The sequence below is a fragment of the Rhinatrema bivittatum genome, chromosome 3 (assembly GCF_901001135.1).
Source record: "Rhinatrema bivittatum chromosome 3, aRhiBiv1.1, whole genome shotgun sequence".
NCBI lineage: Eukaryota > Metazoa > Chordata > Amphibia > Gymnophiona > Rhinatrematidae > Rhinatrema > Rhinatrema bivittatum.
The window spans coordinates 240,404,146-240,431,534 of NC_042617.1; the positions used below are offsets into that span (position 1 = coordinate 240,404,146).

At 44.5% G+C, this 27,389-nt stretch overlaps 1 protein-coding gene and 1 long non-coding RNA gene across 3 annotated transcripts in view; one reads left to right on the forward strand and one right to left on the reverse strand.

Moving 5' to 3' along the window:
• The window catches only part of LOC115087307, an 89,965-nt gene extending 70,418 nt beyond the window's left edge, over positions 1–19,547 (reverse strand). For both annotated transcript variants that reach the window (XR_003855495.1, XR_003855496.1), the window contains exon 1: positions 19,397–19,547. This is a non-coding gene — a long non-coding RNA (uncharacterized LOC115087307). The remainder of the gene's footprint in view (positions 1–19,396) is intronic.
• Positions 19,548–19,851: 304 nt separating this feature from the next.
• The window catches only part of THUMPD2 (THUMP domain containing 2), a 174,380-nt gene continuing 166,842 nt past the window's right edge, over positions 19,852–27,389 (forward strand). The window contains exon 1 of the mRNA XM_029594346.1: positions 19,852–20,007. The gene's annotated coding sequence lies outside the window, so the exon portion shown is untranslated. The remainder of the gene's footprint in view (positions 20,008–27,389) is intronic.

Here is a 27,389-nt window from a genome sequence, read left to right on the forward strand (position 1 = left end):
CCTCACCCGACTCTCTAGAATCCACCTCTGATCTTCATCCACGTCTGAGCATCTTGATTCTGAGTTCCAAGCTATCTCAGGTCCTCATCTATTCTGAGTTCCAAGTACCAAGCGTCCTCATCTTGCCTGAGTTCCAAGCTACCTCATGTCCTCGTCTCGTCTGAGTTCCAAGTACCAAGTGTCTTCGAGTTGCATCTAAGTTCCAAGCTACCTCATGTCCTTGTCTCATCTGAGTTCCAAGTACCAAGTGTCCTCGTCTCATCTGAGTCCCAAGCACCAAGTGCCCTCGTCTCATCTAAGTCCCAAGCTTCACAAGTCCTTATCTCGTCTGAGTCTCCAAGCATCTTCGTCTTGTACAAGTCTTCTAGCCTAGTCCAAGTCTGAGTTCCCGTCTTGTTCCAAGTTCTAGACCCATTGCTTGTCCTCAACCTCTCTCCGTCCTGCCGCATCTGCAGCTCCCTAGTGGCAGGTCCAAAAGGGCTATTGAGTGGCCAGAGGGCTACCCCATTGCATTGCTGGGTCTCTACCGGTGTGTGCAGGTTCAGCAGAGGTTAGGGCTCCGGTGGTCAGCCTGTTCCACCCATGCTTGGACACGTCTTGCCTGGCATGGCGCTTCCACAGAGCTCCTCTCTGCAGCTGCATGGTGGTCCAAGGGCACATATCTCCCCGGAATCGGGATCACTCCCTATCGCTCCCCCAAGTCTCTGCTGGCAATGAGGAGGGGATAAAATTTTAAACTCTACACACCTCCATGGATGTGTTGAGTTTGTGACATATTGTGGACTCTTGGTTGAAGTGGCGATGACTCCTCCCACGGGGAGGGGTCCCGTGGGGAACCACAGCGATAGGCTAGACTCTAGTAAGCAGACACTGAGGGAAGAAAGCTTTATTGTACTGTTGATGTAAGTAGAATCTTGCTTCAAGGAAGGGATAGTACTGTAGGCCAGCAATATCACAGTAAGCTCAGACAGTCTCTATAGATGAAGGTCTCACCCGGATGTAGCAAGGTTGGTAGTGTTCCGCAGTGCGGGATAAGCTGAACCTGAAGGGTGGAATAAGGAGAGCTGGAGCGTAGTGATACTCACAGTGTGGCAGTGCTGGTAACTTCCTTGGTAGAAGAATGGAGAGAGGGACCCGAGATCCGACGTGCAGGATATCCTGAGCAGGATAGGCCCTCGAGGAGCGAGCACCTAGGAGCACCGAAGGATCCTGGAAGAAAGTAGATAGGACTCCTGAGGAGCGGGTGTCTTAGGTTAGGTAGTTGAACCCCGAAGGGCAGATAGAAGCGAGAGGCCTTAGAGAAGTGGGTACTCACTTCTTCCGTAGGAGCGAGTTACCCCGGAGGGTAGAGAGGAATCCAAGCGAGCAGCTTAGAAGTGGTCAGAGTAGCAAAACCGAAGTCCTTGCTAACTCGTTGGGCTATAGCGGAGCGGAGGTTTAAATACCCGGAGGTACTGACATCATGCGTGGTTCCCGGCATGACATATTCAAAAGCGTAGGTGGCGTGCACATGCACGCCTAGGAGGCCTCAGGAAGAAGCATGGCAGATGGGGATGCCCATCCTGTGTCGGAGACGCCGAGGGTTTCAGCAATCAGCACCGGAGGCAGCCATCCTTCCCAGGGAGGAGGAAAAGGGTAGAAGAGAGGTGAGGCAGAGCAATCGCAGCCGTCTGCGACCGATGGACACAACAGGATGCCTTTGCAGAGAACCTGGCAGCAGAACTCATTGCTAGGAAGGAGCAGATTCAGGGCAATATGACAACAAGGTGGAGGGCTATCCTGTATGAGATTAAGCAGTTGCGCAAAGAAGTTAGAAAGTTACGAAGGCAGGCTAGATACTCAACCCAGGTCCTATGTGCTGCAATCAGGTAGTTGAATGCTACTTTGCAAGCTTGGCAAAACTAACCAAGCGAGTGTTCAGCCACCCAAAATAACCCCTCTTGCAGAGGCAGAGGCAAAGGCAGAGGGGCGGATCAGGATAGCTAGAAATAGATGAGAGTGCATGATACAAAATCAAAGACAGTTCCATAAAGACTTTTAAATTCATCGTTCATCTGTGCTGAACGTGGGGATGGGCAAACAGCTTCTGCACTTCCCTCTGGTGCTGCAAGCCTTGTCTCTTCGCAGCTTTCCGTCCCAGCCTCTGCCTGGCCTGTATTCACTCATCAATGCTGTACGTGGATATGGTCAATGAGCTAGTGCATCTCTAGCCAGTGTGAATGCTTCTCTCTCATTCAACTCATCTTCTCGCACATGCCTCCATCCTCCTGAATCTTCATATATTTGGCCATCTTTCCTTCATTGCTCTTCTAAACACGTGAGTAGCGTCACTTTAAAATCCCACTTCTTTGGTTCCTAGAGGTGGAAGTGTATTGTGGAGAAGGTTTTGGCTAATAATTTTTCTTTCATTTTTTTTCATGCATTTACAATATAACAACAAGAATTTTTGTTACAGAAATGAGAGATGCAATTAAGAAAATACAGCAAAAGAAAGTGCTCTTAGGTACAAGAAATGTTGCACATTCTCATATTTTAAAAAGAAATGGAGGGGGACAAAAGAAAATAAAGCAAAAAATATAGAGGGGAAAATAAAAAAAGAAAAAAAGAAGAAAAACTGAGAGGTACTGCCAGTTATTAATTATTACTGACAACCAATTAGGCAATCAAGCATGTGAATCTAGAAATATTTGAAGATAAGATGCCTCAAAAAACATATAATTCACATTTTGATATTTCAAAGAATATTTACAAGGGTAATGAAGAACAAAATGGCTGCCTTAGAAACCACCTCAGGACGCATAGCTAGAAATTTTTTCCGATGCATTTGAGTAACTCTGCTAAGATCTGGTTAGATCCATATCCTTTGTCCATAGAACAAAGACAAGCGATTACGGAAAAAGAATTTTAGAACATTATTTCTATCAGAATGAAAATGAAAAACAAATGTCACCAAGAGAGTTCCTCTTTGTGAAATCTCTAGAGCTTGTGATGATTCCAAAATAGTTGAGAGATCTAAAGTAGGATTTTGAACTTGCGATTGAACACCATCTGCTCCTTCATTATAGTTTATAGTTTATTTGGTTTTATATACCGTTACATCAGTCGTTAGACCATCACAACGGTGTACATTAACATAATTCGATACATACAGTTAACTATATACTAAAATTAAATACGTCATTTAGTTAGTTTCCTACACTCAATGACATCTTAAAATCTTAAAAACCTCAGAAATAATAAACTTAAAACTTAACTACTATATTGTCAAATAACAAAAATTAAATATACTAAACTAAAATTAACTATGAAATAAAACATCGGTATAAAACAGTAATAAATCTTAAATTAATATTGTGTCATGGATATAATAGTAGTATACTGTTTGGATCTCATGCTTCTGTGCATGCACACGTAAAGAGCCATGTCATTAAGTCTGTTTTAAATTTCTTAGTGTCTGTCTGCTGTCTTAAGGTAGCTGGTAATGTGTTCCACAGTTTAGGACCCGCGATGGATATTGCTCTGTCCCGAACTGCGCTGAGTTTTGCAGATTTAGATGATTGTAAATAAAATGCTTTGGTTATTACCAGCATTGCATCACTAGGAATTTTCAAAACTTAAGAAATATAATTCTTGAGAAGTTCAATAGGTGAAATCAGTCTTATAATGGGAAAATTCAACACTCTTAAGTTCAAACTTCTGTAAGAGTTTCTAATTTTTCCAGTTTCTTAGTATGTAATTGCTCTGACTGAACCAATGTAGATTGAACTTTCTCCATTTTGGTAATGGAGCTTCAAATATAACCAGTTTGGTTGCAATTTTAGATTATAGAAGCTACATTAATTTGCATTAGATTGTTTGTGTCCAATATAACTTTAGTTAATGATGAAATGGAAGCTTCCAGAGATACCAAAGCTTCCCAGACCAATTCCAAGGTAATTTCAGATGGTTTAGGGAGACGAAACTTACAGTAAATAAAATTCACCGCATCACTTCCATTGCCTATGCCCTTTCCACTAACGGCGTCAAGGGAGGCTGGCTTCAAGGCAGAGAGAGAATCCAAATATCCTTCAGGAAAACTTCAACCATAAACAGACCTGGGTCGCATCCCCTCGGCAGGGTCAGCAGGAGCTCCACCCTCCTGCCTGGCCTCACGCTCGATGTTCAATTCCCCCCAGATTACCTCTTGGTGGGTTGATGCACTGTCCGGAGACAGTAGGAGGCCCTTAGAAGGGGGAATTGTTGTGCTTGGTGCTCCGGGGATTAAAGAGATGGCCTCTGCCAGCGGAGACAGCGTTCGCTCTCTGTCTACTTCCACAGCAGCATTTGCACCCGTGTTTGTTCCTGGCGTTCCAGCAAAGAACATCTCTATCCGCAGTTGGTTGTTCTTCAGTGAGGGAGAGCTAGCAATACGCTCCCTCAGCTTGGCTTTCCATTTCGAGTGAGGCATTAAGGCAAAAGGAACGACATCAAAATCAGGAAAACAGGAGAGATGCATCTTGCTGGTTCTCTCAATAAGCAGCCTGTTTTTTTTTCTTTTATGCAGGTTATATTAAACTTCATTGCTCATTCATGCTGTATGCAGAAAAGTGCAAACAGCTTCTGCATTTCCTTCTGGTGCTGACAGACCTCATGCCTGCAAGCCTCATCTCTTCGCAGACAGCTCCCCTTCTGTGCCTTGCCTATCTTCACTCATCACTGCTATATGTGAGTAGTGGTAAATTCACTACCCATCCTTCCTCTAGGTACTCACTCTCTCATCCACCCCTTCTTTTCACTTCCCCCTTCCTCTTCTCTTATGCAAAACTTACTCATAACTATTTTTTTAACCCCCCCCCCCACCCCTCCTTTCCTTTAGGTGCTCACTCTCCCACACCCCCATTCCTCTCTTCCGTACAAGACTTGCTACCCATAAATTCTCCAATCCTCCACCCCTCCTTCCTATAGGTACTCTCTCCCATCCACCCCTTCTTTTTACTTCCCCCTTTATCATTCCCCTCTTCCTCTTCTCTTATGAAAGACTTGCTCACATGACAATTTCTAAAAGTTTTCATTTATTTAATAACCTCCTCTTTTCAGGTGGATATGATTGTCGCCGCTCATTGCTGTTGTACGCGTAGATGGCAATTTTGGCTCTTTCACTTTCTTCTGGTGCTGACGCTTCTTATTGCAAGGCTCGTCTCTTCGCAGAGACTTCTCCATCCTCAACCATTGTCATTTAACTTTAATACAAGCCGTTAAGCCCATTAAAACAGGCGAGATTCCATCGGTCAGACCGGCACGTCAGTCAGAGCCGCTCTGTTCTCCACAACTTCTTACCCTTCCCACTTACTCACTCATATCCTCTTCCCTTTTCCTTCCATCCTCTCTCATCTTCCCTTTCCTTCCCCTCTCACCTCATCCACAACCCCTTCCCTCTCCCTCAGCCCTCTTCCACTCCCTCTTTCTTGCTGTGCTCTTGCCAGACCTTGCAAAGTTCTCACATCTGTTGTGTGTTTGAGACTGAAAATACTCCGTTCCACCCTCCCTTTCCTTCCCCTCTCACCTCATCCACAACCCCTTCCCTCTCCCTCAGCCCTCCTCAACTCCCTCTTTTTCTTGGTGTGCTCTTGCCATAAGAACATAAGAACATGCCATACTGGGTCAGACCAAGGGTCCATCAAGCCCAGCATCCTGTTTCCAACAGTGGCCAATCCAGGCCATAAGAACCTGGCAAGTACCCAAAAACTAAGTCTATTCCATGTTACCGTTGCTAGTAATAGCAGTGGCTATTTTCTAAGTCAACTTAATTAATAGCAGGTAATGGACTTCTCCTCCAAGAAAGTATCCAATCATTTTTTAAACACAGCTATACTAACTGCTCTAACCACATCCTCTGGCAACAAATTCCAGAGTTTAATTGTGCGTTGAGTAAAAAAGAACTTTCTCCGATTAGTTTTAAATGTGCCACATGCTAACTTCATGGAGTGCCCCCTAGTCTATTATCTGAAAGACTAAATAACCGATTCACATTTACCCATTCTAGACCTCTCATGATTTTAAACTCCACTATCATATCCTCCCTCAACCGTCTCTTCTCCAAGCTGAAAAGTCCTAACCTCTTTAGTCTTTCCTCATAGGGGAGTTGTTCCATTCCCCTTATCATTTTGGTAGCCCTTCTCTGTACCTTCTCCATTGCAATTATATCTTTTTTGAGATGCGGCGACCAGAATTGTACACAGTATTCAAGGTGCGGTCTCACCATGGAGCGATACAGAGGCATTATGACATTTTCCGTTTTATTCACCATTCCCTTCCTAATAATTCCCAACATTCTGTTTCCTTTTTTGACTGCCGCAGCACACTGAACCGACGATTTCAATGTGTTATCCACTATGATGCCTAGATCTCTTTCTTGGGTAGTAGCACCTAATATGGAATCTAACATTGTGTAACTATAGCATGGGTTATTTTTCCCTATATGCATCACCTTGCACTTATCCACATTAAATTTAATCTGCCATTTCGATGCCCAATTTTCCAGTCTTACAAGGTCTTCCTGCCAGACCTTGCAAAGTTCTCACGTCTGTTGTGTGTTTGAAACTGACAACACTCCGTTCCCCCCCCCTCCCAGCACCGCGCGTCCCATTAAGTGTGGCCCAGATCTTGCTAGACGGCGCACTCTCTCTCTCATACGCGTGTGCCTCCCCGCAGCCCTCACACAGCTCCATTTCCTCCCGCCGCCGCTCCGCTCTGACCGACATGCTCTCGCGCCCGCTGCACTCTACTGCGCATTTGTAGGCAGTCAGTCAGAGCCCATTTATATTGTACATTAAATAAACCATTTGCACAGAATTCACCTTGTTTTATTTATTTAAAGGTTCTGTCCATCAATTTCTAAATATTTTATTCACCTAAAGAACACCCTCTCCTAAACTACCTTTCCTTCTCTTAATAAAACTATTTTGAGGCTTCCTAGCAGGTTTATTGGGATAGTAAGAAAATATTAGCTGCTGTTTGGATTGGGATTCTGCTGTGAAACCTGTGAATGAGAGTAATATTAAGAGGTCTTGGGGTGCCCTCTAATGGCAATAACAGGCACAAACCAGGATTTCTAGTGAGAGGATTGCTGTGTGTAGCATAATAATAATATGAGAAATATTTCTCCTATTGACTATATTCTGCTGGAAATTTTCTTTATTTCTAACTAAAGTGCCTTTTCTTTGGGTGCACTTGTAAGCTGAGTTGGATTCTTCCAATGTGCAATCTGCAGGGAAGTTAACCTATTGTGAATTTGTGACTGGTTACTTCCACAAACCACCAAAAGTCCTTCACCTTTTTTGAACAGTTCTGTTTGACAACAGCAGAGTTGTAATAATGGAAGCATCCTGTTATTTCAATGTTTTAAGTCAATTTTGAGCATGTGTAATTTGTTGCCCTACCCCCACCTGGGAACTTTTGATTTTGTCACCCTGAGATTACCAGGGATTAGAGGGGGGGGGAAGGGGGGCAACTGCACTTTGGGACCGGATGCTCACAAATTTGCTCTCATAAACACTCTTACATGTTCACACTTACTTTCACTGCTCATTCTCTCACATGTCCATTTACACCTTTACTTCTGCTATTCTCCCAACACAAACACACGCAAGGGCGGACTGGCCTATCGGGGGATCGGGCATCCCCCGGTGGGCTGGTCGCGCTAGTCAAGTTGTATCTCCTGGGCGGCAAATCCCTGGGCCGGAAATCTGCCGCTGCACACACTCACTCGCATCTCTCCCTCTTCCATACACCCATGCTCACTTGCACTCAGCTCTCTCCTACTCATCTACATACACTCTCAGATCTCACAAATACACACTCACTCACTCTCACAGACATGCTCATTCATTCTCTCTCCCCCCCCCCTTTCAAAACACACTATCAATAGCAGACTCTAACTTGGGCTCCTGGAGCAGCAGCAGCAGCAGCCTCTTCCTTCTTCTGAGGAAGGACTAAAGAGGTTAGGACTTTTCAGCTTGGAGAAGAGACGACTGAGGGGGGGATATGAGAGAGATGTTTAAAATCATGAGAGATCTAGAACGGGTAGATGTGAATCGGTTATTTACTCTTTCGGATAGTAGATAGTAGGGATGTGAATCGTTTTTGAACGATTAAAATTATCGTCAGATAATTTTAAAATCGTCCTAAATCGTTAGAGTGCACGATACAATACAAATGCCCCCGATTTATCGTCAGGGGCATTTGTATTGTATCGTTAAATAGGGCACGGGAATTATTTGGGGGAGGGCGGGAAAACCGGCACACCAAAACAACCCCTAAACCCACCCCGACCCTTTAAAAACCAATTCCTTACCCTCCCGAACCCCCCCAAAATGTTAAATTACCTGGTGGTCCAGTGGGGGGGGGGGGGGGATCCCGGTGCGATCTCCCGCTCGCGGGCCATCGGCGCCATTTTGCCTGCCACTAATTAAAATGGCGCCGATGGCCCGATAAAAAAAAACCCACCCGACCCTTTAAATCGACCTCACCCTCCCGACCCCCCCAAAACCTTTTAAAATTACCTATGGGCTGATGAGTAAAGATGGCCGGCGCCATCTTTAAAGATGGCGCCGGCCATCCAGTGCTCCTACCATGTGACAGGGGCCGGCCAATGGCACAGATACCCTGTCACATGGTAAGGGCAAAGGGGCATCAGCGTCATTTTTTTTTAGACCAGTTGATGCCTGGGAAAACAGCTGATGCCTGGGAAATCTCTCCACGAGGCCCCCCTGGATCTCTCCTCTCCCCAAGGCCCCCCTGGACCACCAGGTAATTTTAAAAGGTTTTGGGGGGGTTGGGAGGGTGGGGTCGATTTAAAGGGTCAGGTGGGTTTTTTGTTTTTTTTTTTAGCGGCGCGGGCCTCCCTAAAAAAAAAATTAGCGATGTGAATCGGAAACGATTCCAATTCACATATCTTAACGATCAGATTTCCCCACCCCCCCCACGCCGAATCTGATCGTTAAGACGATCTGGCACACGATTCACATCTCTAGTAGATAGACTAGGGGGCACTCCATGAAGTTAGCATGGGACACATTTAGAACACATTTTGATGTTTAGAACACTTTCCACTATTTTTCCTGGCACTGAAGTCAGGCTAACCGGTCTGTAGTTTCCCGGATCGCCCCTGGAGCCCTTTTTAAATATTGGGGTTACATTTGCTATCCTCCAGTCATCCTCCAGATGATTTTAATGATGTTACAAATTTTTAAGGAGTTGCTGTTGAGGATTTGGAAACACCCACTTACAGTGGCTCCCGTTAATAAGAAGACAGATGGGGTTTACCTTGTCCAGAGGTCTACCAGATTCCATAAGTGTCAGCTGCCTCACCAGTCAGTGGTGGTCAAATCCACCCTCAAGAAAGCCAAGCGATCTCGGACCCATTCCTTGGGGCCCCCGGGGAAGGACCACAGAGTGATTCATGCTCTTTGGAGGAAGATGTTCCAAGGCACAATGCTTATTGCCCGCATTGCTACCTAGCAGCTCTACATGAGCTGCTAGGTAGGTGCAGGAGGCGACTGAGCAGCTGCCTCAACAGCAGCAAGACACCCTCATGTCACTGGTGCACAAGGATCTGTAGTGTGGAAAACACGAGAGCCATGTTACCTACTGGGTTTAAAATATGTTTGGATAAGTTCTTGGAGGAGAAGCTCATTAACTGCTATTAATCAAGTTAAATTAGGGAATAGACGTTGCTATTACTGGCATCAGTAGCTTGGGATCCACTTAGTGTTTGGGTACTGTGTGGGAGGGAGGTTCTGGAAGCCAAATTTAGGCTCTTAGGTAGAAAGATTAAATCCAGAACCTCCAGGGTAGCACTCTCTGAAATGCTCCCTATTCCACGCGCAGGTCCCCAGAGGCAGGCAGAGCTCCGGAGTCTCCATGCGTGGATGAGACGATGGTGCAAGGAAGAGGGATTCAGTTTTGTTAGGAACTGGGGAACCTTTTGGGGAAGGGGGAGTCTCTTCCGAAGGGATGGGCTCAACTTTAACCAGGGTGGAACCAGACTGCTGGTGCTAACCTTTAAAAAGGAGATAGAGCAGCTTTTAAACTAGAACAAAGGGGAAAGCAGACAGTCGCTCAGCAGCGCATGGTTCGGAGAGAGGTATCTTTAAAGGATACTAATGATGCATTAGAATTAGGGCATCCCGACAGTGAGGTTCCAATAATATGAAAAGTAGTCCAAGTGCCTGTAACTAAAAACTCACCTGAGCTAAAAAAATTCTAACTTATCCCTATCAATTAAAAAGCAGAACGAAAATACAAACAAAAAACAAATTTTGAAATGTTTGTATGCTAATGCCAGAAGTCTAAGAAGTAAGATGAGAGAATTAGAATGTATAGCAGTAAATGATGACAGACTTAAATTGGCATCTCAGAGACATGGTGGAAAGAGGATAACCAATGGGACAGTGCTATACCAGGGTACAAATTATATCGCAATGACAGAGAGGAGCACTCGGGAGGAGGTGTGGCGCTTTATGTCCGGGATGGCATAGAGTCCAACAGGATAAACATCCTGCATGAGACTAAATACAAAATTGAATCTTTATGGGTAGAAATCCCTTGTGTGTCAGGGAAGACTATAGTGATAAAGGTATACTACCGTCCACCTGGTCAAGATGGTGAGATGGACAGTGAAATGCTAAGAGAAATTAGGGAAGCTAACCAAATTGGTAGTGCAGTAATAATGGGAGACTTCAATTACCCCAATATAGAGTGGGTAAATGTATCATCGGGTCACGCTAGAGAGATAACATTCCTGGATTGAATAAATGATAGCTTTATGGAGCAATTGGTTCAGGAACCGACGAGAGAGGGAGCAATTTTAGATCTAATTCTCAGTAGAGCACAGGACTTGGGGTGAGAGGTAACGGTGGTGGGGCCGCTTGGCAATAGTGATCATAATATGATCAAATTTGATTTAATGACTGGAAAAGGAACAGTGTGCAAATCCAAGGCTCTCGTGCTAAACTTTCAAAAGGGAAACTTTGATAAAATGAGAAAAATTGTTAGAAAAAAACTGAAAGGAGCAGATACAAAAGTAAAAAAATGTCCAAGAGGCGTGGTCATTGTTAAAAAATACCATTCTAGAAGCACAGTCCAGATGTATTCCACACATTAAGAAAGGTGAAAGAAGGTAAAACAATTACCGGCATGGTTAAAAGGGGAGGTGAATGAAGCTATTTTAGCCAAAAGATCTTCATTCAAAAATTGGAAGAAGGATCCAACAGAAGAAAATAGGATAAAGCATAAACATTGGCAAGTTAAATGTAAGACATTGATAAGACAGGCTAAGAGAGAATTTGAAAAGAAGTTGGCTGTAGAGGCAAAAACTCACAGTAAAAACTTTTTTAAATATATCCGAAGCAGAAAGCCTGTGAGGGAGTCAGTTGGACCGTTAGATGATCGAGGGGTTAAAGGGGCACTTAGAGAAGATAAGGCCATCGCGGAAAGATTAAATGATTTATTTGCTTTGGTGTTTACTGAAGAGGATGTTGGGGAGGTACCCGTAATGGAGAAGGTTTTCATGGGTAATGATTCAGATGGACTGAATCAAATCACTGTGAACCTAGAAGATGTGGTAGGCCTGATTGACAAACTGAAGAGTAGTAAATCACCTGGACCGGATGGTATACACCCCAGAGTTCTGAAGGAACTAAAAAATGAAATTTCAGACCTATTAGTAAAAATTTGTAACTTATCATTAAAATCATCCATTGTACCTGAAGACTGGAGGATAGCAAATGTAACCCCAATATTTAAAAAGAGCTCCAGGGGCGATCCGGGAAACTACAGACCGGTTAGCCTGACTTCAGTGCCAGGAAAAATAGTGTAAAGTGTTCTAAACATCAAAATCACAGAACATATAGAAAGACATGGTTTAATGGAACAAAGTCAGCATGGCTTTACCCAGGGCAAGTCTTGCCTCACAAATCTGCTTCACTTTTTTGAAGGAGTTAATAAACATGTGGATAAAGGTGAACCAGTAGATATAGTATACTTGGATTTTCAGAAGGCGTTTGACAAAGTTCCTCATGAGAGGCTTCTAGGAAAAGTAAAAAGTCATGGGATAGGTGGCGATGTCCTTTCGTGGATTGCAAACTGGCTAAAAGACAGGAAACAGAGAGTAGGATTAAATGGGCAATTTTCTCAGTGGAAGGGAGTGGACAGTGGAGTGCCTCAGGGATCTGTATTGGGACCCTTACTTTTCAATATATTTATAAATGATCTGGAAAGAAATACGACGAGTGAGATAATCAAATTTGCAGATGACACAAAATTGTTCAGAGTACTTAAATCACAAGCAGATTGTGATAAATTGCAGGAAGACCTTGTGAGACTGGAAAATTGGGCATCCAAATGGCAGATGAAATTTAATGTGGATAAGTGCAAGGTGATGCATATAGGGAAAAATAACCCATGCTATAATTACACAATGTTGGGTTCCATATTAGGTGCTACAACCCAAGAAAGAGATCTAGGTGTCATAGTGGATAACACATTGAAATCGTCGGTACAGTGTGCTGCGGCAGTCAAAAAAGCAAACAGAATGTTGGGAATTATTAGAAAGGGAATGGTGAATAAAATGGAAAATGTCATAATGCCTCTGTATCGCTCCATGGTGAGACCGCACCTTGAATATTGTGTACAATTCTGGTCGCCGCATCTCAAAAAAGATATAATTGCGATGGAGAAGGTACAGAGAAGGGTTACCAAAATGATAAGGGGAATGGAACAACTCCCCTATGAGGAAAGACTAAAGAGGTTAGGACTTTTCAGCTTGGAGAAGAGACGACTGAGGGGGGATATGATAGAGGTGTTTAAAATCATGAGAGGTCTAGAACGGGTAGATGTGAATCGGTTATTTACTCTTTCGGATAGTAGAAAGACTAGGGGGCACTCCATGAAGTTAGCATGGGGCACATTTAAAACTAATCGGAGAAAGTTCTTTTTTACTCAACGCACAATTAAACTCTGGAATTTGTTGCCAGAGGATGTGGTTAGTGCAGTTAGTATAGCTGTGTTTAAAAAAGGATTGGATAAGTTCTTGGAGGAGAAGTCCATTACCTGCTATTAAGTTCACTCTGGGGCGGATTTTCAGAGCCGTGCTCGCGTAAATCCGCCCAAAACCGGGCGGATTTACGCGAGCAGGGCCCTGCGCGCCGGGAAGCCTATTTTACATAGGCCTCCCGGCGCGCGCAGAGCCCCGGGACTCGCGTAAGTCCCGGGGTTCTCCGAGGGGGGGCGTGTCGGGGGCGCGTCGGGGGCGGGCCCGGTCGTCGCGGCGTTTCGGGGGCGTGTCGGCAGCGTTTTGGGGGCAGGTACGGGGGCGTGGCCGCGCCCTCCGTACCCGCCCCCAGGTTGCGGGCCGGCGCGCAGGAGGTCCGCTCGCAGGCGGGGATTTACGCCTCCCGGAGGGAGGCGTAAATCCCCCGACAAAGGTAAGGGGGGGGTTTAGACAGGGCCGGGTGGGTGGGTTAGGTAGGGGAAGGGAGGGGAAGGTGAGGGGAGGGCAAAGGAAAGTTCCCTCTGAGGCCGCTCCGATTTCGGAGCGGCCTTGGAGGGAACGGGGGTAGGCTGCGCGGCTCGGCGCGCGCCGGCTATACAAAATCCATAGCCTTGCGCGCGCCGATCCAGGTTTTTAGCAGATACGCGCGGCTCCGCGCGTATCTACTAAAATCCAGCGTACTTTTGTTTGCGCCTGGAGCGCAAACAAAAGTAGGCTATTCGCGCGCCTTTTAAAATCCGCCCCTTAGAGAATAGCCACTGCCATTAGCAATGGTAACATGGAATAGACTTAGTTTTTGGGTACTTGCCAGGGTCTTATGGCCTGGATTGGCCACTGTTGGAAACAGGATGCTGGACTTGATGGACCCTTGGTCTGACCCAGTATGGCATTTTCTTATGCCCAATGCAGAGGAGAAGGATCCAGTAGAAAAAAGGTTTACTAAAATACTGCTGTTTACTTTTTACTTTTTTTTTTTTAATAAAAACTTTTACCTGAGTTCAGCCCTCCCTGTCTGAGAGCAGGAACAGGTTCCCAGCTACTGGGGGAGAGGGTGAAAGCCTTCAACACCGAGCCTCTCTCGGTCTGCAACAGCTTTTCTTTTTTTTTTTTTTAAGTCCACACCAGAACAAGGTTACTGGACTAAAGGCTCTCAACTGAGGGAGGGACCCAATAGAATCAACTCAGGAGGCAAGTGATGTTATTATTTTTTTTTTTTTATTTAAAGCTTTTTATATACCGGCATTCGTAGGACACATCATGTCGGTATACAGGTAACTGTGAAAGGAAATTACAATGAACGATGATAGCAGGATAGATAGATAACAAATGAAAGTACATTTTTATAGAAGGTCAACGAGCAAAATAAAATTTGGTTGAACTAAATGGATTTTTAGGTTATCCATATTAAAATTAAATAAACATATGAACTTATAATCAATATTAGGTAGATATATGAACTTATGTACAAATGATGGCAGGGAAGGAGATAGAGCGGAGGTGGGGGGTGGGGAGGGGGTGCGGGGATGGATGTGGGGCAAGGAGAGCTGGGGTGATTCAGAGGAAAATGTTGCCGGGGGGGGGGGGGGAGAAGGGAGCTGAAGTGGTTCGGAAGAGGTCACTGATTAGGATTGAGAGGAGTTGGGGTAGGCCTGTTTAAAAAGCCAAGTTTTGATTCCCTTTTTGAATTGGCTCAGGGATGGTTCTAAACGGAGTTCGGCTGGAAGGGAGTTCCAGAGGGTGGGGCCAGCAATGGAGAAGGCTCTTTCTCTGGTGGTCGTGAGGTGAGCAATTTTGAGTGAGGGGGTGTGGAGGGTGCCTGAAAAGGAGTTTGTGGCATATCTTCGAGCCAGGGAGTTGTTTTTGTGCAACGTGTTATGAAGGATGGTGAGTGTTTTGTATTGGGAATGGAAGGTAATGGGGAGCCAGTGGAGATCTTGTAGTATGGGAGTGATATGATCAGTTTTTTGTTAGGATTCTAGCCATCGTATTTTGTAGCATTTGAAGGGGTTTGATAGTGGAGGCCTATGAGGAGGGAGTTGCAGTAGTCGAGTTTTGATAGTATGGTGGTCTGCATAACAGTGCGGAAGTCATGGGCGTGGAGGAGAGGCTTCAGTTTTTTGAGGATTTGGAGTTTGTAGAAACCCCCTTTTAGAAGTGATTTGATGTGGGATTTGAAACTTAGTTGATTGTCTAGGGTGACTCCTAAGTCTCTAACAGTGTTACAATATTGTCTCGTTGTTCTTGGCTCGGCCATACCGTGACAGTTAAAATTATTGTTACCCAGGTTTTGCTATCATTTCCTTACTTCACCTATACACATCCCAGTAACAGAGTCAAATCTCCTAAAGAGGAAAGTCCTTCAATGTATCTGGAGGAAATGTCCATTATAGTAGCTAGAAGTACATACCAGGCTAAGCAGCAGGGAAGACTAACTGACCCTGATTTCATGATTTATTTTTGGTTGTGGAATAGTAAGCAGTAAACGAAAGCAGTGGGTAAAAACTGAACAGTTTTTGGAGGGAATTTCAATAGGGTGTTATATATGGGTATCTACAATTAACCAGATTGAAAGGACAAGTAAAAGCCCATTTATACATAATTCAATGGATATTTGGAGAATAGTACAATCTAAGACAGTCATTTCCCAAGTTATCAGGCCCATACAGTAAAGTGCGCGGGAGAGCCAGCGCTCCGAGGTGAGCGCCCACTCTCCTAACGCGCACCCAGGCACCTCTCCTGGGCGTGCGATTCGCTATTTAAATTAGGGCCCGTGCCTCCTTATTGGTGGAAGCGGCAGCTGTCAGTGGGTCTGACAGCCGACGTTTAATTTTACCGGTGTCTGTTGTCGAACCCGCTGGCAGCCATGGGTTCGGAAAACGGACACCGGCAAAATTGAGCATCCATTTTCCAACCCGCGAGCTGTGGGAAGATTTATTTTTTTTAAAGATTTTTATTTTTTTTATTTTTGGGGCCTCCGATTTAATATCGCAATCAGGAAATATCGCCAATGCAGAGACTCTGGCCGCTGCACCTTTCTTAGCATTAGAAACTGAACTCGGGGCAGAACTGGAGTTAAGTTTCTAGTGCTACTGCACTGGCACTTAAAATCCCTAAAAAAAGTTTTTAAAATGTCGGTGGAGAAATACTGACTTATCCAGGTAAGTAGCAGCTGCTGCCACTTAGCCGGAATAAGTACTGACCTACCCAGCCATCTGGCAGAGGATTACAGCTTGCCACAACCAGAAAAGTTAATACTTATCTGGGTAAGTGGTGGCTGCTGCCCCTTAGCCAGATAAGCTTGACCTTTTCCTTTTTTTCTGCCAGCACAGAGACTGGAAACAACTCAAGCTCTGTCCCAAGGGTTATTTATTTTACTTCTAGTCCTTATTTCCTTAAATATCAAAATAAAAAGAAAGGTGCGCTAGCCAAACCCAGTCTCTCTGCATTGAGGATTACTGCTTAATGCCCTCATTTGTATGGGATTTCCATTTAGTAATGTATGTTTTCTGTACACAAAACTTCTTGCTGCATCGGCAAGTTTTGTGCACAGAAAATAAGCGTTGTAGCAGCGCAGTGCCATAGTATAGAGAGAGGAATAACGAGTAAGAAAAGGAAGTGATTATCCCCCTTGTACAGGTCCTTGGTGAGGCCTCACTTGGAGTACTGTGTTCAGTTCTGGAGACTGAATCTCAGAAGGGACAGAGACAGGATGGAGGCGGTCCAGAGAAGGGTGACCAAAATGTGGTCTTGATCGAATGACTTATGAGGAGAGATTGACGAATCTAAATATGTATACCCTGGAGGAGCAGAGGTGATATGATACAGACTTTCAGATACTTGAAAGGTTTTAATGATCCAAAGTCAACGACAAACATTTTCCGTTGGAAAAAAAATCAGCAGAACCAGGGGTCATGACTTAAAACTCCAGGGAGGAAGACTCAGAACCAATGTCAGGAAGTATTTCTTCATGGAGAGGGTTATGGATGCCTGGAACGCCCTTCTGGAGGAAGTAGTGAGGACCAAATCTGTGAAGGAGTTCAAAACAGCGTGGGATAAACACTGTGGATCCACAAAGTCTTGAGGATGTGAATGAAATGAAGAGCCATGGGGGTGGCTTGCGGGAATGATGGCTACTATCCTTATTCAATAAACATTCACATGGTTAATGTAACTCCAACATTGCTCTATGCTTCAACAGCAAGAGGAAATGTGGGAAAAAAAAATCTGCATTCACAAATAAGCATGGGAGTAGCTTGCTTGTTGCAGCGGTTACTACCCCAAACCAAATTAGCCTGATGCTTCACTTTCATTGCATATCCAAGCAGCTCTCTGCTTCAATAGCAGGGGGAACGAAGAAAAGAGGATGTATATTCAAACAACCAAGGACTAAATTGCACAGGCTAGAAAACAAATAAATGTGGGAGTAGCTTGCTTGTTGCGGCAGTTACTACCCTGAACCAATCAAGCCTGATACTTCACTTTGAATATATATACATGCAGCTCATTGCTTCAACAGCAGGAGGGAATGAAGAAAAGAGGATTTATAGTCAAACAACAACCAAAAAGGACTAAATTGCACAGGTTGGGTAAACAAATAGGCATGGGAGTAGCTTGCTTATTGCGGCGGCTGCTATCCCTGGCCATGTAGGCTTGATACTTCACATTGATGCAGCTCCGGCACTGCTCTCTACATCAATGGCAGGGGTGGAAGGAAATTGGAACCAAAAAGTTACCAATAAGGGCCCTGACCTCAGCGGTCAGAGTAACAGATAAGTATGAGAAAAATAAGTACGAAAGCTTGCTGGACAGACTGGATGGGCCATTTCGTCTTCTTCTTCTGCTGTCATTTCTATGTAATCATGAAATAAAAAATATACTATCTGCAATAAAGATGGTTAGATAGTTCCTACCACTCGAGTTATTTTGTCTAAGCCAACCTTATTTCAAAACACAATCATTGCTTACTATTTACAGCCAAGAAAAAGTACAGCATACTATACGTCATCCTAATTATTCCTTGGGAGGGGGGAGAATGAATGCGGCGGTTGCCGTCAAATGCACCAACACTATCGGGCGTGTTCCTAGCGCCTCCTTATTAGCGCGTCGGGAGAGCCGGCGCTTGCCTCGGAGCGCCGGCTCTCCCGCGCACTTTACTGCATCGGCCCCAGTGTTGCCAGGTTTTCATGAAAGAACAAGCACTTTTTTCCAAAAAAAACAAGCCCAAAAAAAGCCCAAAACACGTGAGATTGAAACTTTTTATTTGTTATAGCATTTAACGCCCTCGCATACTCATTTCCCTCTCTCCACCCCCCTCCAAGCACATCTCTGGCCCTCACATACTCATTCCCCTCTCCCCACCCCCCTCCAAGCACATCTCTGGCCCTCACACACTCATTCCCCTCTCCCCACCCCATCTCTGGCCCCCACATACTCATTCCCCCCTCCCTAACCCCTCCGAGCACATCTCTGGCCCCCACACATTCATTCCCCCCTCCCCCCAACCCCTCCGAGCACATCTCTGGCCCCGCACACACTGATTCTCGCCTCCCTAACCCCTCCGAGCACATATCTGGCCCCGCACACACTGATTCCCCCCTCCAAGCACATCTCTGGCCCCCACACATTCATTCCCCCCTCCCCAACCCCTCCGAGCACATCTCTGGCCCCGCACACACTGATTCTCGCCTCCCCAACCCCTCCGAGCACATAGCTGGCCCCGCACACACACTGATTCCCCCCTCCGAGCACATCTCTGGCCCCCACACACTCATTCCCCCTCCCCAACCCCTCCGAGCACATCTCTGGCCCCGCACACATTCATTCCCCCCTCCCTAACCCCTCCGAGCACATCTCTGGCCCCCACACATTCATTCCCCCCTCCCCAACCCCTCCGAGCACATCTCTGGCCCCCACACATTCATTCCCCCCTCCCCAACCCCTCCGAGCACATCTCTGGCCCCCACACATTCATTCCCCCCTCCCCAACCCCTCCGAGCACATCTCTGGCCCCGCACACACTGATTCTCGCCTCCCCCAACCCCTCCGAGCACATCTCTGGCCCCGCACACATTCATTCCCGCCTCCCCAACCCCTCCGAGCACATCTCTGGCCCCGCACACATTCATTCCCCCCTCCCCAACCCCTCCGAGCACATCTCTGGCCCCCACACATTCATTCCCCCCTCCCTAACCCCTCCGAGCACATCTCTGGCCCCCACACATTCATTCCCCCCTCCCTAACCCCTCCGAGCACATCTCTGGCCCCCACACATTCATTCCCCCCCTCCCTAACCCCTCCGAGCACATCTCTGGCCCCGCACACACTCATTCCCCCCTCCCAACATACTAATTCCTTCCCTCCCGATACCTGTCTGTAGCTGCACACTCTGGATTTCTTTGCTGTTGGACTCCAATGCTGTGCTGCTGGCCTTCCCGTTCCGCCCACATGCGATGCTGTGTTGGCTGGGTCTGCCCACAAAATGTGTCGTGTTCATCAACAAGACTTCCATTCTGCTCTGATTGGCTTACTGCTGCAATATAGGGATAGGGTGCGCCTGCTATGGACAGGCTTCATCACAGCAGCAGCCAATCACTGTAACATGATTCAGAGCACAAGTCCCGCCCAACAAGCCCAAAAAACCGCGACTGGCAGAAAAAATAGCCCAATTAAAAGCAACCCGCGAATCGGAAAAAAAAACCCGCGAATGACTACAAAAAGAAGCCCAATCTCGCGGTAAATAACTGAGGTTGGCAACACTGATCGGCCCGTATATCTCAAATAAAAGCATCAGCCCGAATACGCATGCGCAACCTTACTAATCACTACCGAACCGGAAGCAGGTTTTCAGCAGCAGGCAGCTTGTGACGTCTTCCTGTTGATGCGCATGCTTCGAACATTCCCCCTCCCCCTAGCATTGGAGCGTGTGGGCCCGTGCGGTGTATGGAAGCCTAAAGATTTGTAGCTCAGTGTCAGCAATAGTACGGTGATTAACTTTCTGTATTAAAAAAAATTTATAGTGTAATTTGGCGGGAAAATCTACCTGGTATTACTGTTCTGATTGCTGCTTAGAAGCACTTGGAAGTTTGCAATCGCTTGGTTCTAAACAGTTTGGCTAGGCAACAAAAGAGGAGGACGCGGTTGAGCCATCATCGCTCTATTTCTACCGCTGATTAGCATAGAAGGGGGGCATCGGTAGGGAGTGGGAGACCGGAAGGGATAGAAGATAGAGACGAAGGTGCCGAGCGAGAGAGACATTGTGGTGAGAGGGGGGCGGGAGTAAAGCTTAGTTGGCTTTGTCCAACTATTCAAAAACGCGTTCTGCCCCAGCCCTATACGGTTTATTGGGAAGCTAGTTAATCGTTTTAGTAGTTGCACATTGTACTGACTCCAGTTTGTGTATATCCTTTTGCATGTGTAATCTCTAGCATTGGACATAATACCCTAAGTGAGGTCTCACCAGAGGTGTGTACAGATCCGTTATCTCTCTCCTGCTTTCTTATGCACTCTCAACATTCTGGCTTTTGCTGCTGTTTTGGCTATCAAATATGATAATCCCCAGACTCTTGTTGCGAGCACATAAGAACTTCCCCTATTTTGTAGTGTTCCTTTGTGTTTTTGCTACCCAAATACATAATCTTGTAATTTTTAGCATTACATCTTAGTTGCCAAAGTCGACTATTCCCCTAGTTTTCTTGAATAGCTTCTCATGTTTTCTATGCCTGCCGGATGTTTGCTCTGTTGCAGATTTTGAGGACTATTTCAAAGCCATTTCTGGCAGTAAAATTGTTTTAACAACGGAAAAAGTGTTTGACAATTGCAGCCATCTCCCTTCTCCACCTTAGGATGCCAACTGGATTTTCTCCGCATAGTATGGAATTTTAAGGTACTGTCCGGAAGCCAGATAGGGCAAAAATGTCTGGAAGTTGTCTGGATTTTATAACCCTCCAGTCACGCACATCTACTTTATTGCTTCGCCTTACCTAGCCTGAAGACACTGTGGTTTAACTCCACAGCCAATGGTAGTGCTTCAGCTTCTGAAAGTTGCATGCGTATGCAGGCACACTCCTGCTCACCGCTAAAGTTCAATATCAAGCTCTGCGAGGCAGTGGTATCTACTATCCTGCCCGCTGACCAACGATAAAAAGCCTTGTGGGGCTGCTGGTAGCTTCCCTCTTGCGGTGCAATAAATAAAGGTTCAGTGTGGCAGCGAGCATCTCTTCTCTCGCCTGCATGAAAGGAGAAAAGGAGCTGCAGCTTCCACACCGCCTACCGTAGAACAAAGTAGGGTAGTTAGCACATCGCCTCCTTCCTGCTGTAAAAAATAAAGGCCATCAGCACCTTCCCTCCCACTGCGCACAACAAGAGACTCGGGGCCCCTGGTTGTGCTGCAGCAGAGACGGAGAGAGAGTTTGCTTGTGGGGGAGGGGAAGAGGGCCTGTGAGTGAATGAGTGTGTGTGTGTGTGTGAGGGGTAGGTGTCTATGAATGTGAGAGCCTGTGATGGCTGGGAGAGAGCCTCTGACTGTAAGAGGTTATGTGTATGAAGGGGGAGAGAGCCTCTGACTGTGAGAGGTTATGTGTATGTAGGGGGAGAGAGCCTCCGACTGAGAGGTTATGTGTATGTAGGGGGAGAGAGCTTATGACTGAGAGGTTATGTGTGTGTAGGGGAGAGCGAGCCTGTGAGAGTGCGTTTGGGGGAGACAACATGTGAGAGTGCGCCTGTGTGTGAGAGAGCTTGTGTATGGGGGGGGGAGAGAGAGCCTGTGAATGTGATAGTGTGTGGAGAGAGTGAGTGTGAGAGAACTTATCTGTGTGTAGGGAGAGTGTGAGACAGCCTGTGAGTGTGAGAGCACAAGTGAGTGTATGGAGAGGAAAAGAGCCGGGGGGGAGGGCGAGCAAGTGAGTGTGTTTGGGGGAGAACCTGTGAGTGAGAGTGTGTGTGGGTGAGTGGAAGAGAGTCAGTGAATGTGAGAACCTGTGTCTGTGAGGGCTAGAATTTGTGTGTATGAGTGAGAGATTGAGCAAGGAAAAGAGGTTATTGAGCGAGTGAGAACTTTGTGTGAGTGTGTTCGAGAAAGAGAGAGAACAAATGTGTATTAAGGTGTATTTGTGTGTATATGAATGAGAGAGAGAGTAGATAAAATGTATATCCTCTCCTACTAATCCAGGACAATCTAAGGGTGACTAGAAATCAAAACTTCCCAGGTAATGAGAATGGGGGATATTTTGTACTCTTATTTGTTAGAATTATTGGACTTTGATCTGTCTGCTCTTTTGAAATAATGGTGTCTGGTTGATTTAAACTTTTTTAATGTTATTAATTATTGGATGTTATTCTATTCATCAGCTCTTTTGAAATATTTATGAACCATATTGAAAAATGGTTTTACTATTAAGATATTTTATATTCCTTGATTTGCTTGCTTTGTGAGAAATGTTGATGTTTCTGTTTTTTCCATTCTGGTGCTTTATACAGTTTGGCTTGTTGCGGTTTCCAGCTGCATGTTTCTATTTATGCTTTATGGTCACTTTTTCCATATTTGTTTAGGGTAATAACTGTAGCGTTGTCTTTTCTTAGGTAGGGTTTTTACTATTTGAGTGCTGGCAGTTAGTGCTGTTTTGGTTTGGAAGGCTTACTATATTGTAATTCAGAGCGATAGCCTTAAGTCTGGTGTAGCATAAATGACAAGAGGCAGGTGGCACCTCGTAGACTAACCAATTTTTTTAGGTATGAGTTTTCAAGGACAGAGTCCACTTCATCAGATGTATGTCGAAGTGGACTCTCCTCGAAAGCTCATGCCATAAAAAATTGGTTAGTCTATAAGGTAAACAAAATTTATGCATATAGCTCAATATGAAGCTATATGCATATACATAAATAATGAGACATACACAAAAGATTGCAAAAATACAAAACTTATACACATTTTATTACAGCAGCTTCATAGAGAGAACAAAAAATACTATTTTAGACAACTCTCATTCTTACCTCTATTCATACATCAAAAATCGAGACATAAACTATATCTCAATGTCTAAAATGTAATTTGTATATATTGTATCTATCAATACATCACATTTTTCTAAAAAATGATAGCGCATATATTCAGCTTTATAAAAAGTTCATATAATAACCTCCCAAACCAAAAGAATGCCTTCCAAACAAGCTTGTGCTATCACAAAGGATCTTCCCCTGTTATAAAGAGCCTTTCCCTATTAAGGGTTCATATAGTTCGTTCATACGATTTCTCAGATCTGAAGAATATCTTTCAAATATATCAAAAAAACGGTCTTATACCATCACAGGGAATCTTCAGGGAGTTACATTTTAGACATTGAGATATAGTTTATCTCGATTTTTAATGTATGAATATGAGTTAATTTGTGTTGTATAAATTCTATTTTTTGTTCTGTCTGTGAAGGTGTTGTAATAAAATGTGTATATGTTTTGTGTTTTTGCAATCTTTTGTATATGTCTCCCATTAGTCTATAAGATGCCATCTGCCTCTTGTCATTTTTATATTGTAATTGTAATTCACTTTAGTCATGGCTTTCTGGTGGCCAAACCCACCCTCAACATGTTAGGATAGGCTTAATGCCATATGGATTCCAAGGACCATTTTTGCAAGGTTAGGCAGCATAACAATACAGATAAATAGATTATACATGTTATTGTAAGACATATTTTTACCTCAGAAGGCTGTACTTTGAATGTCCTTTTCCATTAAAATCTATTATATCTGCATAATTTGTAATTATTTATTTATTTATTTTAATTTTTATATACCGAAGTTCTTGTAGGGACTACAAATCAATCCGGTTTACATAAAACGAAGAATATGAGGGATAATGATAAAATGAAGAATATGAGGGAGGGGATCGTGCAAGACTAAGTTTTGTCTAGGGCACCTAATACCCTTGCACCAGCCCTCTGATGGCAGTGGTGGGTAAAGAAGTTTGCTATCAAGTGAAAAAGACATGATAGTGGAGGGAAGTTGGTGTTGGGCTGCATGTAGGAATATGTATCTTCATCTACCCAAAGCAGACTGGATGGACCAGTTTGAACTTTATCTGCCATCATCTGTATCTTACTATGAGACTGATCAGCTTAAGGGATATGCAACAGTAATGGGGCAATATAGATTTAATTAGAGTTATTAGAAAGTTCGTGCGTCCTGAAAATGACAAATATTTGCGATTCTTTAGCTCAAATGCATGTTATCCTAATGGTGTGGATGACATTAATTGTAGTTTTTCTGATTGTTCTAATGGAATGTTAATGGTATTTTTATATTTGATATCATTTGGTTGTCCCTCGCTTTGTGCACATTTTTCTAGTAATAAGGCAAGTAAAAGAAATACTTGTGTAGAAGGGCAAAGGTGAAAATATAAATCCGTGCATCCAAGTGTTCGTAATTTTCACAGTTGAAAGTTGGCAACTCTATCAGGCCCTGCAGTTAAAATTATCTGTGCTAGTCAACAGCATGCATACTTTGGCTAGCTGACAAAAAGGGAAAGAGTTAGTCATGGAAAGGAGAGTACATGTAGGCATTTCATTTTGAAAGCCTGATGTCTACTTTCCCATAGGCATTCTTGCACCAGCTTTAAAGCAAATGCAAAAGTATTTAGCTACAAAGGGAAACTTTATGATGAGTTTTCCTTTGAAAATTATCTTGCAGGCCCATGGGTATAATGTACCTGCCAGCTTGTAAGCCCTACAGGCTCTTTTACCATTACCTCCTATAGTACCACTTGCAAAATATAAATTTTTCTCTTCATCCAGTCAGACCATTCTATGCCAAACAAGTGGGTTATGCATGCCAACCAGCAGATGGAAGCAGAGATCAATTCACTGATGTTAGTCCTTATATATCTCCTTGTTGACACCAGCATGCCAGTATTCTCTATCTTCCAGCAGATGGTTGACAAGCATCCTGTGCTGTTTGGTGAAAGACTGTTTTTCTCTTTCCCTCAGTAGAGCAGGGTCCCTGGCTACGTATTAAATCCAATTTAAATTTTGGCAGGGGATAGTCTGCTGAGGTTTCAGAGAACAATCTTTCCCCCTGTTTTTCCTCCTTCCCTTCTTGTTTATCACCCTCTTTCTATTAGTATTATTTTGCCTTTGCCTGTTCAGTGATGCTATCATTTTAAGAATGCAAAAAATAAAAATAATAAGCATTTGGAGGGCCAGCTCAGTGATGGCAGTATTTAGAGCTACTTTTTTGGCCTTGGGGGATGGTGTGGGGTACCCCTCGGTGAGTGTTGTAAATTTAGGGTTCTTTTGTGCCTGGATTAGTAATTGGTTTCAGTTTCACAATTCCATAGGCTTAAGATAGCGCTGGTACTTGAGTGCGGGAGAAAAACCGCCCTGTGCACTGCTTGCTATATAAGGGAAGCACAGGCAGGCAGTTCATCCTGGTTTTGCAGGGACTGTGCTATGACCCAGTGTGAGTTATTACGCCATAAGTTTATGGCAGTCTGGAGCTCTGAAGTGGGGAAATCTCAGAAGGGGGAGATGGAATTGCCTTCATTTGTAGAGGGCCTGACGATCTTATCTCAGCCAAGGGGCAGTGGAGAGGAAGTTGGGCCTGAGGGCTGTTGCTGCTTCAGCAACTGCAGGATTATTTGTTCACGACGTGGATGTGTCCTACTTGCCTTGGGCAATGATATCCCAGGAGATTTTTAAAGGTGTATAAGCTTTTTATATGGAGCAGTGTGCAACCCCAGGTCTATTCTCTCTACCTTTTCAATTCTTCCTGCCCTTCCAGTTTCCAGGGGACAGAAGAGGACTAGGTATGGGGCTGACAAGAGGGATCCTGATGAGGATTTTATTCTCTTGAAGGACTCCCTGGATGACTTAAAAAATCCCCCCCCCCCCCCCCCCCCCACCACCGGAAATAGGGGGATTTAAAGGAAGGTGAGGTTCCATCTGAAGGGGAGGATCACACATCCATGCTGCACCAGTTCCATAGAGCTGGGTACAATTTTGTCCACACCGTAGCCAGATGGGTGGCTTCCATTATTGTGGACCTGATTCTATCTCCAAGATTAATTTAACTAAGCTCACCCATAAGAACATAAGAACATAAGAAAATGCCATACTGGGTCAGACCAAGGGTCCATCAAGCCCAGCATCCTGTTTCCAACAGTGGCCAATCCAGGCCATAAGAACCTGGCAAGTACCCAAAAACTAAGTCTATTCCATGTAACCATTGCTAATGGCAGTGGCTATTCTCTAAGTGAACTTAATAGCAGGTAATGGACTTCTCCTCCAAGAACTTATCCAATCCTTTTTTAAACACAGCTATACTAACTGCACGAACCACATTCTCTGGCAACAAATTCCAGAGTTTAATTGTGCATTGAGTAAAAAAGAACTTTCTCCGATTAGTTTTAAATGTGCCCCATGCTAACTTCATGGAGTGTCCCCTAGTCCTTCTACTATCCGAAAGAGTAAATAACCGATTCACATCTACCCGTTCTAGACCTCTCATGATTTTAAACACCTCTATCATATCCCCCCTCAGTCGTCTCTTCTCCAAGCTGAAAAGTCCTAACCTCTTTAGTCTTTCCTCATAGGGGAGTTGTTCCATTCCCCTTATCATTTTGGTAGCCCTTCTCTGTACCTTCTCCATCGCAATTATATCTTTTTTGAGATGCGGCGACCAGAATTGTACACAGTATTCAAGGTGCGGTCTCACCATGGAGCGATACAGAGGCATTATGACATTTTCCGTTTTATTCATCATTCCTTTTCTAATAATTCCCAACATTCTGTTTGCTTTTTTGACTGCCGCAGCACACTGAACCGACGATTTCAATGTGTTATCCACTATGACACCTAGATCTCTTTCTTGGGTTGTAGCACCTAAGATGGAACCCAACATCGTGTAATTATAGCATGGGTTATTTTTCCCTATATGCATCACCTTGCACTTATCCACATTAAATTTCATCTGCCATTTGGATGCCCAATTTTCCAGTCTCACAAGGTCTTCCTGCAATTTATCACAATCTCCTTGTGATTTAACTACTCTGCACAATTTTGTGTCATCTGCAAATTTGATTATCTCACTCGTCGTATTTCTTTCCAGATCATTTATAAAGTAGATTGAACAGTAAGGGTCCCAATACAGATCCCTGAGGCACTCCACTGTCCACTCCCTTCCACTGAGAAAATTGCCCATTTAATCCTACTCTCTGTTTCCTGTCTTTTAGCCAGTTTGCAATCCACGAAAGGACATCGCCACCTATCCCATGACTTTTTACTTTTCCTAGAAGCCTCTCATGAGGAACTTTGTCAAACGCTTTCTGAAAATCCAAGTATACTATATCTACCGGTTCACCTTTATCCACATGTT